Below are 16,484 nucleotides of genomic sequence, written 5' to 3' on the forward strand. Positions count from 1 at the left end.
TAAGATTATAAGTGAAGAAATGGTCAAAGTCTTCCTATATGCAAGAGACCAAAATCGTGACAAAAGCGATCTCTTCAAATCACACCATTTCAGATTCCTGCGGTGCAAATGTATAGTAGTGGAAAAAATATAATTTAATCGCATCAACACCTTATACAGTTTTTCAATCTTCAATCTCCTTATGCTTCTAAAATTATAGCTCACAATTAGGGTGCTGCTGGTTGAGCCCTCACTCTTCTCATTGCGATTAAAATTTGAATAGAAAATTTACATTTCCTGCATTTTTTCGTAGGAAGGTCAAATTTTACATGAATCATGTTACCAATGATAATAAAATATAGCCTAACGTGTGCTGAAATAAACATTGGCGAAGATGACAAAGTAATCTGTGATTGTGAATATAGTTAACCTTCTTCAATCTTCATGCATTAGCTGACGCTCACCCCGCTGCCGTAGTGGATGGAATGGGGTCATAATGACTCCAATACACGACTAGGATTAAGGTGGTCAAGCAGTCAACTGAGAGGTCTTATATATTTCAGCGTTTTGCTGTTGAACATAACATCGGAATATGTATCATCAATAAGTTTCGAAAATCGATGATGGCTTTGTTAAAATTGTTGCTTTTCTAAATAAAGTGTTTTCAGGATTCATTAACATTTTGGCTAACGTCGACGAAAAGTTCATGAGTACATATTCGACGAGAAAGGGACTATCACCACTAGGTGGATTAATCTGGTTTTTTTTTTTATTCAAACGCCCAAACAAGTGAACTTTGTTTTATTTTCACCGCTCCTGTTTTGTGTCGGGAGAAAAATGTGTAACGCTTGTGTATATCTCCAAGCAACTCAAAATATGGACATAAGGAAGCTGAGCCCGGTTTAACCGGTGGCACCAAAGTGGGTAATCTACTCGTCAATACCAAATAGAGGAGCCGCCAAGAATCCACTTCAGCTACATTTTCTGGTGTTTTTGTAGCCGATGTTGCCGTCGTTGGAGCGTGTAGTGTAATAGGTGAGTCTGAATGTTTTTAAAAGTGTGATATTTTGGGCTGCTGCAAAATGTTTGTTTGGTCTTCAAGTTAGTGGCCGTGGATGCTTTTCTTAGGATCCTAATCACCAATCGTGTTTACAAATAGGAACAAGGCGAACAACGATAATAAAGTGACACAATGCCACTGCTTATCAACATTGGTTGAACAAAAGCGTAACATTTGTATTGAAGAAACATGATTACATCTAGTTGTTAAGCTATATCAGTGTAGTTGAATAAAATGATTAAGCAAAAGTTGTTAAGTTTTAGATAAGCTACTTGTTCCATTGTAGATCATATGTGGAATAACGGCATCTAATGCGTCGGTAGCAGCTTGTATTCTATCATTATTAGAGCACTATTAGACAGATGATGTGAATACCCAACAAACATTTTTGCTGTACAAGAGTGGAACAAACAACTCTCAATCAAACTTTAGCTTAAGAAACTATTATTCAGCTAGTTCTGTTACTTGGGTACCTAAGCAACTGTCTCTAAACTTCTGTACGATTAGCTATTCAATGAGCAGGAATATGATTAACAAACGTGTAGATTCCTCTGCATGAAACAATTATTCGCCATTTTGTTCAACATATACTCTTGTAGAACATTTAATCAACTGGCATGCTTATTAATGACTTTGAATTGTTACTTGGGAATTCTCAAAAAGGGATTCCCAAAAGCAACTCTTTGAGGAATCCCCGAAAGAAGTTGTTGAGAAATGACAGAATGAACTCATGGAGGAATTGCAGTTTGAACTCCTAGTCAATTTCAGGAAAAAGTGCTGGAGAAATCCCAGAACGAATTCGGAGTCCTATAAGAAACGTCTAGAGGAATCCCAGAAAAACTCATGGAGAAATCTCAGATTGTTGGAGTCCTGGGAGGAACTCCTCCTGGAATCCTTCATGATGCTCCAAATGGAATTCCTGAAAAAAAAAAATCCAGCGAAATCTCAGAAAGAACTCAATTAGGAATTTAAAGATCTGGAAGAATCACAGATAGAACTCATAAAAGAGTCCTGAACAAACCTCAGGAGAAACATAAGAAGGAGCTTCCTGAAGAGACCTGAAAGGGACGCTCGAAGGAATATCGGAACGAATTCCTGGGGGGGATCGCAAAATAATTTTCTGACCCAGTGAACAAAAGAACTGCAAATTAGGTTAGGCGGTTTACTAGAAGTACCATTTCAAACAAAATATAAGCATTCGTCAGCCTCAATTATATAAAATACCAAATAAATCATTGACCACTCAAAACAGCAACTCTTTCCCATGCTTGCTTCCCAGCCAACGATGCGGGTATCATTTTCCGAGAGTATTATGCCATGGGAGGTGTCAATTTCCAAGCCCTAAAACGCCGAAATTAAACAGCGTGTTAAAAGTCGCCCATTGTTATGGAAAGTTTACACGCTTCGATGATGGATTCGGTAAGTGAGAAACCGGATTTAATCCTTTCGACCGGAACCGATAATCGTCCACAGGCTCCGGGGGTAGAATCAACGCCTCTATAGTTAAATTGTAAAACTTTAAAACTGGTGCGTGCGTGCAGTGGAAACGGAAAGCGGATTACAACTTCGTTGACATCTCTTGGACCCGCCGCGACGACTTGGGTGTTTGTTTTCACTTCAGTGGATCCGATACGATTGTCCAGCGCCGGAAAGTGTAAGTACTTATATCGACCGACGCGGCGCGGTCACGTGTCAGCCCACATCATTGTTTGTTTGCATAATTTAAAGGCTCGCAAGGCGCAAGTCGCGAGTCGCGAGCCTCGCGGGACCTTTTAGCCATGGATATCAATCATCGGAAGAGAGCGCGCGCGCGTCGATGTCCAGACGGCACGCGTCGCATCGTCCCATCCCGATCGAGCGCCTTTGTTCCGTCCGTTGGTGTGCCCTGAAAGGGTTTTAGTTTTTTGAAATTTTAAATTTACTTCCGGCGGCAACTCGCTCGCAGAACGGAGGGAGTTGATTAACAGTTTTTAGTCTCGACGGGTTTCTCAGAACGCGGTGATTAATGAGGGCCTGAAGGGCCACTTTCGGACGCCCGACCACAATGCAATTACCGTTCTAAATGGCTTCCATTCGGGACGCCGACCGGACGGAGATTGCGTTTAGAGAGTAATTGGCGAGTGTCGGTCATCGAATAAAATTTTATTCAACTATGTATCGTAAAGGGATGCTCCATTCCTTCAGGTAGTAATTAGGCGATGGTCATCTCTGGATTCAGTAGAAATGGTGTTCAGTCGTCGTCTGGACGCGTGTGTATCATTAAACGAGAACAATTAAAGCCGAGTTTTTAATTTGATTTTCTCCCCATAATGCTCCCGTTGAAATGAAAGGTTTAAAACAGATCGGCTCGAGGTAAAAGGAGTATGTAACAGCCTTCAATCAGCATCAAACACGTATGATCCCGAAGCGGAGTTGTTGTTGGCAAACGAAAAGCTTCAACGAGACTGGGGTGAGGAGGATAATGATGAACCAAAAAGAAGATAAAAGCAAATGATTCAAATGGGTGGATGTTGTAAGAGGGTAAAGCACCAATTCAAAATAAAAACAAAGCGTCAGATTTAGGAAAGATATTTAAATAAAATACGGAAATGGGACTGAAAATTAGCGGTAGTTATACGGTTTGTACTTTTCCAGCATCTCTGAAGAACTTCTGGAGTACAGTTACAGCAGCCATCAACGACGCAGCTGGGAGCGGGAGCCCCATCGGCTACGTGGAAAGAAGTCGACGAAACAAACGGTTCGACGAAGAGTGCAGAACTATTCTGGAGGAACGCAATGCAGGCGGTGATGCTGCAGCAAGGAACTCGACAGAACGTGAAACGTTACAAGTAGAAGCGGAAGCAACAGACCCAACGTGCGAAGGAATGGATCTGCCACGCCGTTCACAAGAAACACGGAAGTTCTACCAGAAGCTCAACGGGTCCCGCAAAGGCTTCGTGCCGCGAATCGAAATCTGGAGAGATAAGGACGGGAGCCTGTTGGCGGACGGACGTGAGGTGATCGAAAGGTAGAAGCAGCACTCCGATGAGCACCTGAATGGCGTGTAGAACGTAGACACAGAATACCACGGCAATGGAGAAAGCGGCTACGCCAGTGTAGCAGAGGACGGAAATGATCCAACTCACGCGCTGAGGGAAGTTAAGGATGTCATTCGCCAGCTCAAAACCAACAAAGTAGCTGGAAAGTATGGTATCGCAGCTGAGCTCATCAAGATGGATCCAGAAAAGTTGGGCACCTTGTGGGGTGTGAATATAGTTTACTGTTATTCCCCTTGCCTGTCCGTCCCCTAGCAAGCATCAGTGATAGCCACCATGACGACGCAGTCAATGTGAAGCTGCCTCATTGAGGAGAGGGGCTTTGGCGGAGCAAGTCGTATTCATCGTGCGCTTGAGGATTATGCCAAGTGATTCTACTGTAGTTTGCTAAGATGGCGGGGAACCGATTGATCCAGTGAGTTACGCGATATTCACACACCTGTCTGCAATGGTTAATAGCCAGAAGGATCTTGGAAACTGAACAGCTATTGGAGGAGTGGAAGGATTGGATAATCTGTCCCATTCAAAGAAAGACGACCATTTGGAATGTGATAACTTCAGGGCGATCACTATTTTGAATGCTGCCTACAAAATGCTATCCTAGATCATCTTCCGTCGTCTGTCAGTCAATGTCGTCAGGACTCGCACTCTTTCCGGTGCCATGGATGAGGGCCCAGTTGAGCTCATTCAAACTGAAATCCTTTTTGTAGTCCATTTCTAGACAAAGGTCGCTTCCATCTTCAAGTGAGTAGCAGAACTCTGTTTCTGCCTAAGACTTGGCCTGCCGGACGGACTCGTTGAATTTGCTGTTTGCCGACACCTTGGCAAATTGATCAGCAAAGGCCTCAGCGACCGTATTTGCATCTGATGAAGCTGTCCTCTACTCTTATCATTTTTTCCACGTGTCTGTGCTTGCCACTGACAGCTTTGATCTTCCTCCATAGTTTCGCTGAACTAGTGGAAGTCCACGAGTCTCACAGATGACTCCTCTAGTTGTTTTGCAACCCCCGCAGTTCCTCATCGATGACCTTCTCTTAATCGCCAGCCCCAGTCCCCAGCGGTCCTACGAAAGGAGGCCATGGACTAGGATCATGACGCGTTATGAAGTCCCTCGATGATACCCTCCTACATCTCTGGGGACTGCTCTGTAGGAGCCATTATTCTTTTTGCCTTGGCCATAACGGTCCTGTAAGCATCCCACGGATTGTTATTGGCAAACCCTCAATACAAGCCGGTTTTGCTTGCCCTTATCTAGATCTTGAGTTCGTGATCGCTGCAGCCGCCACCTAGCCCGGCGAAGTTCTGCAATCCTTTAAGTCCGCCAGTAAGCCGGTAGTCTCCCATTTCTAGCGTGAACTTGTCTAGGCATAGTCGCATCGCTTACTCGCGAGACTACCGCTACCAACTCGTCCCTGCTTAAACCGAATAGGTTTCGCACACGGCGAAGCACCTCTCTAAATACCTCGTCGTTGAAGTATGATGTCTTCCACCTACGAGGGTTTGGCCTTGGCCTAGCCGCCTCTTCCTCTACCCGCTGCCTGCTGTTGTTGTAGTCGATACTGTAGCAAACCGCCAGATGATCGCTGTGAGGCAGCCATTGTCTACCACCCAGTTCGGACTGCTTGTTAAGCCTGGGCTTTAAAAGTTAACATCAATGATCGACTCCGCTCCGTCCTGGCTAAAGGTACTTTTGGTATCGCCGTTTTCCAGTTCGACATCAAGCATGGCCGCCAGTGCTTTTGGCATGATCTGAACCCACTGGTTCGTGAAACGGCTTCCCCATTCTACATGCTATTACAATCGGCCTTTGCTCTGTCAGCTCAGTCGCCGCGTCCAGCATCTGCATGAACTGCTCGATCGACCAGCGCGAAAGCACATTGCAGCTACAAAAGAAGACGCCGTTGACTTTGGAAACTACACATGCCTTGTAGGATGTAGACGGCGTATTTACCCGTTGTCCATATCGTCCCCATTCTAGACCCATCCGTGACCTGTTGCCATTACCGGCCGTCAGGTCCACCCTTCGCAGCTTTCCAGGACGCCTAGCCGGATCCAGCTTGCCGTCTGGTAGCTTCCCTACATGACGGCTGCCTCGCGCGTTCTGCGATTGTTTGTCGTAAGCGATCACCTCTGGCGTGCCCTTCGGACTACCCGCGAATGCGAAGGCCTCCATCTGGGTAGCTTCATAAGATCTGCTGCTATCGTAATGAGTTGACGTTATCCTGCTTGGTCGCCATCGTCAACCTACGAGGTCTCTACAAGGGCTGCTTGGAGGTCCTTGCTGATGTTCGACTTCGAAGGCGCAATTATGGAGTCAAGCTGCTGCGCATGCACCTCCATGGCAGAAAGCCTTTATCTATTCTTGTTGATGATCCTCATCAACGGAGTGTACCACTACCGCCACCGGATATTTGGTCATTACTCCCGAAGAAGGTGATCCAATCAGATTAGATTTTTGTTCAATGCTAAAAGACATTCTAGAAGTCATGTTTTACTAACCACTACTGAAATTTTCAATTTTCCCAAAACTGTAATGGTCACTCGTTGGTCAATATCTTTTAATCACCGAAATGATTTATTGAATTAATAAAAGTTCAGCAGATCCGTTGGAAAGCAATTAAATTGGTTTTCATTTCTTCCCCTTCCCATCTCAACGATCGTACAGTGTACAGTAATTCTTCCTATCAAATTCAAACGATCTCCATCTCTAGAACATCCAGAAGCTCAGCTTAAACCCAATCTTACCCACTCGCTTAGCTTGCCAGTTGCTACTCCTAATCTCGCTCCGCTTTTCCAACTTGTTTATTTGTATTTAAATTTATAGCACACACATTATAATTTGTCCATCTCATCTCATTTTCCCCTCTTCCCTCTTCGCCACACCATGCCCACTGAACCGTGTCGTCTTGGTCGTCGTCGTCGTCCAATTTCTTAAGGTTCACATCTTCTTTTCCAGTGGGCAACGAACAAAACAAAAAAAAAACAATCCAACGCCATCCATCCGATTTGTTTCTTGATCTTCCTACCCGTTTTCCTACTGATCCTGTGCCCTTAAGCCCATCCAGCGCAGTCCGTTCCGTACACAGATGCATGCAAACCAACCGAACAACCGAGCGGGCACCTCGCTGGCTCCTTCTCTCGACGCGAGATGTTCTGACCTGCCAGTGCCAAGCAAAAACCAGTTTTCGAAACACGTGCATCGCATGATCTCTCTCGCGCTCTACGGACTCTCCTTCCTCGCCCTTCGTCACCCCGGCCAGCAACAAACGCTCCTCACTCACAGTAATTGTGCATGGATCTCCGCTCCGGTCTCCCCTGGTCCGTGCAACCTCCAGCAGTTTTGGTGTCCTAAGAACCGAACCGTGTAGTGGCCTGCTTTCCTTCCTCCTTCGTTGGTTCCGTGCAGCAGCAGAGCACGGAGGGAGAAACCCTTTTCCAACTGCCATCGTATATTGGGTGAGATATATCGTATTAGGTAGTAACCATCGGTAAACTAAAGAACTTAGTGTGGTAAACAGAGTGGTAAAGGGTGATAAGAGCAGGAGAAAAACGCATCCACCGCAGTATCAAACGGCAGCACCAGTCTTGTTAGCGATCACAGTCTTTGACACCTTTTTGTCGATATTCGGCTGCCTTTGTCTCCAACATTCGCAACACAAGCGATCAAACTACTGTCCGGAACAAAAATGTCGAATGAATGCGCTTGACCACGATTGCGTCTTCGGGAGATGGTTCGGTTTTTGTTATTCCTGTCTTTCCCATAAAGAGAGTTGTTTTGTATAAATGTATGTGTCGTAATCGATTTATCACACACGAATAAACTAATATTATACCAATCTTAATCAAAATTGGCTGAAATCTTGCGAAAAGCTGAAATTAGACAAATGTCACCGTGTCAGACGACGATGATTTGATCCACTTTTTTGTTTATTGATCTTCGTTCTGCCGCTCGTGTTGTGTGTAGCGGTAGCGGTCGCGCTCGAATGAAACAAAGCAAGCTGACACCCGATCGCGGCAACGAAACGAAGGTAGTGAAAAGTGTCGAATGTTTACAAGCCTGGGCAGCACAATAAGAATGTAATTACATACTGATAGCATGGATCGGAACGATAGGTGGTGATTTTATGCATCTGTCAATAGTGCGCGACACAAGACTGCGCTAGTGTCCGGCATGTGCAATAACCGGGAAGGAATTTGCTGACAGTGGTGAAGATATGCTTTAACTAGAAGAAAAATTTAAGATTGTTTTTCAATCCTTCAAGATTTCCCTCCGTGCATTCTCAAACGCACAAAACTCAGCCTGAACGGACCCCTGTTGTCATGACTTGTGTTTATTTATGCCACTTTTTGATTGTCTCACTCTCGGCTCATTTTCCTACTACAAACTTCACCTTCCAATACACGCCTTCACCAACAGCAACCCATGATTACCGCTGGCTGTGCACAGAACTAACTGACTGCAGCAGCAGCATGGTCGTCCATCTCGTTCGTTCCTCCGAGACCCAAGAGCGAGACGCAACTAAAACAAATCAAGCAAACCGGTCACCCACTGAATCGTATACGCTGCGCTGAGGCACTGACTGTGATTGGGACCCCCGCCCGCGCGCTCAACATCCAATCGACCTACTCACCGTACGAGTGAGCGTCGTCAACGGGTGTGTGGACCCCCGCTCTCTTATCCCCTGCCATCGCACCCACAAACCCTGATCCTGGTCGAGCGAGTTGCAGTTTTTGCGTCGTAGAATTTTCCTGCTCGACGGCCAAAATAAAGCCTACGTGGGGTGGTAGGGTTGCCCCATGAACGATCGGTGCCTGGTTGCTCGGTCGATTTAAGGAACCACCATTACCTCCTCGTACACAACAGTTGAATCAAGCAAACGAAAGGTTCTCGACCTGAGTCTTATGGTTCCTTTCACTGCTGCTGCTGGCTGGTGCAATCGTTGTTGGTTGGCTGGGCTTTCTTCTTTTCGATTTTTTGTGATGCTTCATATGGTTTTGCTTTATTTTTTGTTGTGCTCGTTTGGTTCTGCCTTATCGCTGGTTTGGGCGCGTTTTTTCCATGAAATAGCGTTACCAGATTTATTCAAAGCAATGTTGGTCTTTGGAATCTCTTTTTGTGTTATTGGCCGGCGGTAAATCAAAAATATGCATGAATAAAAAAGGGCGTAAAAAGAGGAATTTTGCGCACAAATTAGGTCAGAGATTCAATAAGGAAATGCAATTCGCGAGAATAGGTCTTGCTCCTAGGTTTTTGAGATGAGATCAAGCAAGGGGGTCTCCATGAAGTTCCCAGAGAGCCCAAAATCAAGAGGGTTCCTAGGAGCCTCAGAGGCGTTTCAGGGGGTTAGTTTAGGTAATTTCAGGAACCATTTAAGAGCGTTCCGACAGGCTTCATCGGCCGATTATGGATTGGAGTTTCAGGGACGTTTCATGGGGCTTCAGGGGCGAGTCAGGGGGAGTCTCTGGAGCCTTTAAAGACGTTACAAGACGTTAAATGGGCGTTCCAAGTCAATTCAGAGAGCTTCAGGAGGTTTTAAGAAATTTCAAGGGCATTCCAAAATCTTTTAGAAGCGTATGATAGCATTTAATGGGCACTTTAAGGGATTTTCAGGAGGTTTCTGGAGCTCTTTAGAGGCGTTTCATGATGTTTCAGGGATATTTCATATTGAATACGGGGATTTCGAAGGCGTTTTCAAGGATTCAGAGGAATTTCAAGGCATTTCCCGAGCCTTTCAGGGGGTTCGAAAAGTTTTTGTTCCGGAGGGCTCTCAGGAGCCTTTTGAGGTAAATTCAAAACTTTTTAGAGGTTTTAAAGGCATTTAGACGATTTCAGGAGGTCTCGGGACCCTTCAAAGGGCGTTCAGGTGTATTTCAAAGGGGTTACGGGGATTTTAGGAGCATTTAGACAGTATGAATCGACCTAGGAACCCCTAGAACACCCGAAACTTTCATGAGACCTCAAAGTGTCCCCTGAGACCCACTTGAACACTCCTGAGAACCCTCAGAAATACCTTGAGATCTGGAACATCCTGGAACACCCTTGAGACCCTCTGAAGTGCCTTTGAGACATCTTCGAGCACTTTGAATGCTCCACAGATTCTCCGTGAGAACCCCCTTGAAGCCCCTGGGATCTCCTTGAAATATCCCGAATATATCCAGGTAAAAGGCCCCAGAAACCCCCTTTGAAAACTTCAAAACACCTTAGAGGATCTTATGAACTCCCCCTGGAACCACTGAACCCCTTGAGGCACCATTGCGCCCCCTGAAATCCACCTGAAACCTTCTGAAACGCTCATGAGACCCGAATGCGGGAGTTCTTCATGAGAGCTTCATGGTGATTACAAAGGAGTTCCACCTCAATAGATCAATAAATGATAGCAGGTTTTGTACCTCAACATAAGAAGAAAGTGGTTTCAAGGTGTTTTAGTAAATTTTAAAGAAAAGAGTCAAGGTGGATCACAGGGGTATCAGAAGGCCGGCTCCAGAGGCACGTTATCCTCCATTTGGGACATTTGTGCCATCACAGGGGAGTATTGACCCGAGCAAAGGCGGATAACTAAGTGATATCACTTTGATAATAAACTATGTTATCGGTATTATCATCTTGTTCTTTTTGTTATCATCTTTTCTAATTGATGATAATCAGATGATAACAAATTTAATTTTCAATAATTTTGGTCTATCACGATAACATAAAAATACTAAATAATAACAAAATATGTTATCAGTTTCGAACGCACATTTCAAAGCTTTCCAGAACTGAGGGTCTGCCGGACCTCTAATCTAAAAATAGATTCCGCTTCAATGTGACTGCAGTACGAAAGCGTAGCCTTCAACCACTCTCCCTCTCACTGAGTCCCGTTGGTATAGGGGCTATCGGCTGCGACCGATAATCACTCGATCAGGGTTCGAGACCCACTGGTCGCAAAAGTTGAAAACATGCGTTATAGTTATAAGAAACTTTTTTCAACTGCTAACTATGTCGGTAAAGTAGATTTTTACTATTTTCGTCGATAAAATAGCTCGAAATGATAACTAAATGATAGTGTATCATTGTACTTGCCTCACAATATACAAATTCATGCAATGGCAGGCAAAGAAAGCCCTTCAATTAATAACTGTGGAATTGCTCAAAGAACACTAAGTTGAAGCGAGGCAGGCCAAGTCCCAGTGGGGACGTCGAGCCATAAAGAAGAAGAAGATAACTAAATGATAACAAAACCTGTTATCAATCAGCTGTATTTTTTCATGTTGATAACTAAACGTAATATTGAATAAAATATTTTATAACACAATTAGTTATCAACTAGAACTCAATGATAACTTAACTTCTTATCATTTTGGTATTCGTGGAGTAAATTTGAGTTATCATTTTTGTTATGTTGGCTCTTACTTAAACCTAAATGATAACAAACTCAATTATCAAACGTATGATAACCAGGTAACAGAACTTGTTATCATTTTGTTATCCGCCTTTGCTCGGGGAGGGAGATTAAAGGCATTACAAGGTGTTTCGAGAGACTTCAGGGAACTCCATGGAGGATCAAAGTCGACATTAATTGAATTCTACGCGTTCTGGCGTTTCGAAAGGTTTTCGTGTTTTAAGGAGCCTCAGTAGCATTTAAGGAAGGACTGCGGGAGTATCAAGGGGTGTTCTGAGAGGATTGAGATCCCTTAAACTCTAGAAAAGCTTCCTCAATTCCTTAAAACCCCTGGAAACCTCCTGAATAATCAGAAATCCACTGAAGCGCCTTGATACGCCTTGACATCCCTCAGAAACCCCCTTGAAGACCCCAAAGGCTGCCCTTAAACTCTCAAAACACCTTGTAAAATCTTGAAATGCTTAAAGCCCCTCAGAAAACATCCTCTGAAATCTTCTTAGAACTCCTGAAATCCCCTAAAACCTTTCGAAATGCCGTGAAACGCATCGGTGACCCTCAGAAAACTCACCTGAGACTTGAAGTTTCCTGAGAATCCCTAAACCCCACTGAAACTGCTCGGAATCACTTAGATCATCCTCTTGAAACGCGTTGACTTTCATAAAACTCAACTATAGTTCCCCTGGAGCTCTCTGAAACCCCTCGAAACGCCTTTGAAACCACCTGATTCCGTTTGAAGTTCGTTTAACTGCCTTGAAACCCGAATCTATGGCATATGAATCAGAAGGACTTGTGCAGACATTTCCTTCTTGGGTTCATCCTGTCATTTCTCCCAGAAATTCTTCTGAAATTTATGTCAGAGTTCCTCTCAAGATTTCAATAAGAGGACATCCTGCATTCGCTCCCATAGTTTCACGCGGGCTATCGTCCAGAGTTGTTTCCGAAATTTTCTTGAATTTCCTTGCCGGGATTTCATTCTCATACTTCATTCAAGGATTTTCTGCGGTGTTTTCAATAGTTTTTTTTTTTTTTTTAAATTCTACATAAGCTACTCTAAAACCGTCCCCGGATATTCCACATTTTTTGCCGAAGTTTATTTCGAGACTTTTTCAGAAGTTTTTCCGGCAGCAGTCTCGGGATTTCTAGAGCTCTAGAGGACTGCTGGAGTACAGTCAAAGCAGCCATCAACAACGCAGCCGAGAGCACTATCGGGTACGTAGAACGGAGTCGACGAAACGATTGGTTCGACGAGGAGTGCAGAGCGGTTCTGGAGGAGAAGGATGCAGCGCGGGCGGTAAAGCTGCAGCATGGAACCCGACAGAATGTGGAGCGATACAGACAGAAGCGGAAGCAGCAGACCCGTCTCTTCCGGGAGAAAAAGCGCCGCCTGGAAGAAGCGGAGTGCGAGAAAATGGAACTGCTGTGCCGTTCACAGGAAACACGGAAGTTCTACCAGAAGCTCAACGCATCCCGCAAAGGCTACGTGCCGCAAGCCGAAATCTGCAGGGATAAGGACGGGAACCTCCTGACGGACAAACGTGAGGTGATCGAAAGGTGGAAGCAGCACTTCGACGAGCACCTGAATGGCGAAGAGAATGTAGACACGGAGGACCAAGGCAGCGGAGGAAATGACTATGTTGGTGCAGCAGAGGACGGGAACGAATCAACTCCCACGCTGAGGGAAGTTAAAGATGCCATCCACCAGCTCAAAAACATCAAAGCGGCTGGTAAGGACGGTGTCGCATCAGATCTCATCAAGATGGGCCCGGAAAAGTTGGCCACCTGTCTGCCCCAGTTAATAGTCAAGATCTGGGAAACCGAAAAGCTACCGGAGGAGTGGAAGGAAGGGATAATCTGTCCCATCCACAAAAAAGGCGACAAGTTAATGTGTGAGAACTTTCGAGCGATCACCATTTTGAATGCCGCCTACAAAGTGCTATCCCAGATCATCTTCCGTCGTCTTTCACCTAAAGTAGATGAGTTCGTGGGAAGTTACTAAGCTGGTTTCATCGATGGCCGGTCGACAACGGACCAGATCTTCACCGTACGGCAAATCCTCCAGAAATGCCGTGAATACCAGGTCCTAACGCATCACCTATTCATCGACTTCAAAGCGGCATACGACAGTATCGACAGTATCGAAAATCATGGACGAGACCAGCTTTCCCGGGAAGCTGACTAGACTGATAAGAGCAACGATGGACGGTGTGCAGAACAGCGTAAGGATTTCGGGTGAACTATTCAGTTCATTCGAATCTCGACGAGGACTACGACAAGGTGATGGACTTTCCTGCCTACTATTCAACATCGCCCTGGAAGGTGTTATGCGACGAGCCGGGCTCAACAGCCAGGGTACGATCTTCACGAAATCCAGCCAATTTGTCTGTTTTGCGGATGACATGGATATTATTGCTAGAACATTTGGAACGGTGGCAGAACAGTACACCCGCCTGAAACGTGAAGCAGCAAAGGTTGGACTGGTGGTGAATGCGGCTAAGGCAAAGTACATGCTGGTAGGTGGGACTGAGCGACACAGGACAAGCCTTGGCAGTAATGTTACGATAGACGGGGATACTTTCGAGGTGGTAGAAGAATTCGTCTACCTCGGTTCCTTGCTAACGTCTTCTTCTTCTTTTTTCTACGTTGGAGCCGTCGGGCTCCTTTGATGAGTTGCTAACGTCTGACAATAACGTGAGCCGTGAAATACGAAGGCGCATCATCAATGAAAGTCGTGCCTACTATGGGCTCCAGAAGAAACTGCGGTCAAAAAAGATTCACCCCCGCACCAAATGTACCATGTACAAGACGCTAATAAGACCGGTGGTTCTCTACGGGCACGAGACACGGACCATGCTCGAGGAGGACCTGCAAGCACTCGGAGTTTTCGAGCGACGGGTGCTAAGGACTATCTTCGGCGGCGTGCAGGAGAACGGTGTGTGGCGGAGAAGGATGAACCACGAGCTCGCTGTACTTTACGGCGAACCCAGCATCCAGAAGGTTGTCAAAGCCGGAAGGATACGGTGGGCAGGGCATGTTGCAAGAATGCCGAACAACAAACCTGCAAAGTTGGTGTTTGCTAACCATCCGGTTGGTACAAGAAGGCGTGGAGCGCAGAGACCACGATGGGCGGACAAGGTGGAGCGTGATCTGGCGAGTGTTGGGCGTGACCGACGTTGGAGAGCTGCAGCTGCAAATCGAGTATTATGGCGGCAAATTGTTGATTCAGTATTATCATGAATTTGATGTTAACTAAATAAATGAATGAATTTCCAAAAACTCTGGGACAAATGTTGGGAGAAAGTCCTGGGGTAATTCTGAAAAAAAAAAACTCTGGTAGACATCTCAGAATTAACTTTGAAAAACGTTTTAGTCTAAATTCCTGAAAGATTAAAAACAACTTCTGATACCTTGGAAGAAATTCTTGGATTCTCTTGCTTGTTTTTGTTGATTTGATTAACCGAATTTTTTCCCGGGTTTCTTTCCATAATTTCTGTCAGCAGCTGTCAGGGAAAATCTCGGGAGAAGTTTTCTTATTTGTTACTAAGAATGAGTGGTATAAAAAAAAAAAACAGAAAAAATCCAACGATAGAACTAATAGAACTAATAGAACTAACAACCAATAGAAGAACTCCTGCAAGGAGATCTGCAAGATATTTCGAAAGAACTTGAAGCGAAACTACCAGAGAAATTCCAAGAGTTAGGAACTGTGATAGAACGTAGAGATTGCCAAATCCCTCTTAGGAAAAACTTTAGGAGAAATCGTAGAGATCACTAATAAAAAAACATCTGGAAGAAATCCCAGTAAGAACTCCAAGCCAGCACAAACTAATGCATAAATCTGGAAATTCCACGAGAAATGTTGAGAGAAAGCCCTGGAGACATTAAACAAAAACTCTGGCAGACATACCAGAAGTAGATTTGGAAAAAAAAATCTTGAATGAAAAATTAGGATACGTACGGGAGATGCCAGGTAGGAACATCAATAGAAATCTCTAAGAAAAATTACGGAGAAACTCTGCAAACATCTTTCCAAGTACTCTGGGAGAAATCCCGAGGGGAACTGCAAGAGAAATTTCAGGAGAAAGACCGGAAGAACTCCACGAGAAATCCTGCGAAGGCTTCTGGGTAATATTCCGCAAGAAACTTTGGCAGAAATCTAACGATTTTTACTTGAATCAATTTCAGAAGATCAGGTTGGGACTTGTGGAGCGAAACTTGTGAAACTTTCGGAGGAAATCTCGTAGGGAGCTCCTTTACAAAGATCGCGAAAAACTGGTGAAGAAATCCGAAAAACTGGTAAACAATCACGAATTAAATTAGAGTATGGCAGAAACTTGTAGGAAAATACGAGAGGAATACAAAAAAGCTAACTGAAAACAAATTGTAGGAGGAAATATGCAAAGAATCTAGATAGTGAAAGGCACTTCAAGGGCAAAAAAGAAGGATTTCAAGATAGGAATCCGCATGGAATTCCTAGAAAAAACCTTGTGGGAGAGTTTCTAAATGAATGTTAAGTTCTCAGATTCACCTGCTTTTACTTACAGTTTGCAGCATCTTACCAGAGTTCATATTTTACCAAGTATTCTTATCTTGCCGGAAACATCTGCTCGATCCAAGAACCTTTTTCTTGTTCGACTACCCCAGTTATCCGGAATTCTTCTGGGTTTGCTGGCAATATAATCATCCGAAACCATTTGAAACTTATTCGCAAAACCTTGCTGTCGATTGGCCTTTTGAGCAGCTTATGACGGAACTCTCTCAAAATGAATGTAGAAACAAACATGAAGTATTCACAATAATCACAATCTAGGTGTTATGAACGTGAGCTCTTGGAAGGAGCGAAAAGTATGAAACTGAATGATATGCGGAGGTTTTACGAAGCTGTTGATGACGTGCGGGGGAAACAGCACCTTTTTCTGTTATGTGCAATGACCGTGGCTGGAAGCTTGCTGACGGACAAAACAAAGGCGGCTGCCAGGTGGAGAAAGTACTTCGAGGTGTTGTTGAACAGTGGGAATGGAAGATGGACGT

Source organism: Aedes albopictus, chromosome 1 (assembly GCF_035046485.1).
Source record: "Aedes albopictus strain Foshan chromosome 1, AalbF5, whole genome shotgun sequence".
NCBI lineage: Eukaryota > Metazoa > Arthropoda > Insecta > Diptera > Culicidae > Aedes > Aedes albopictus.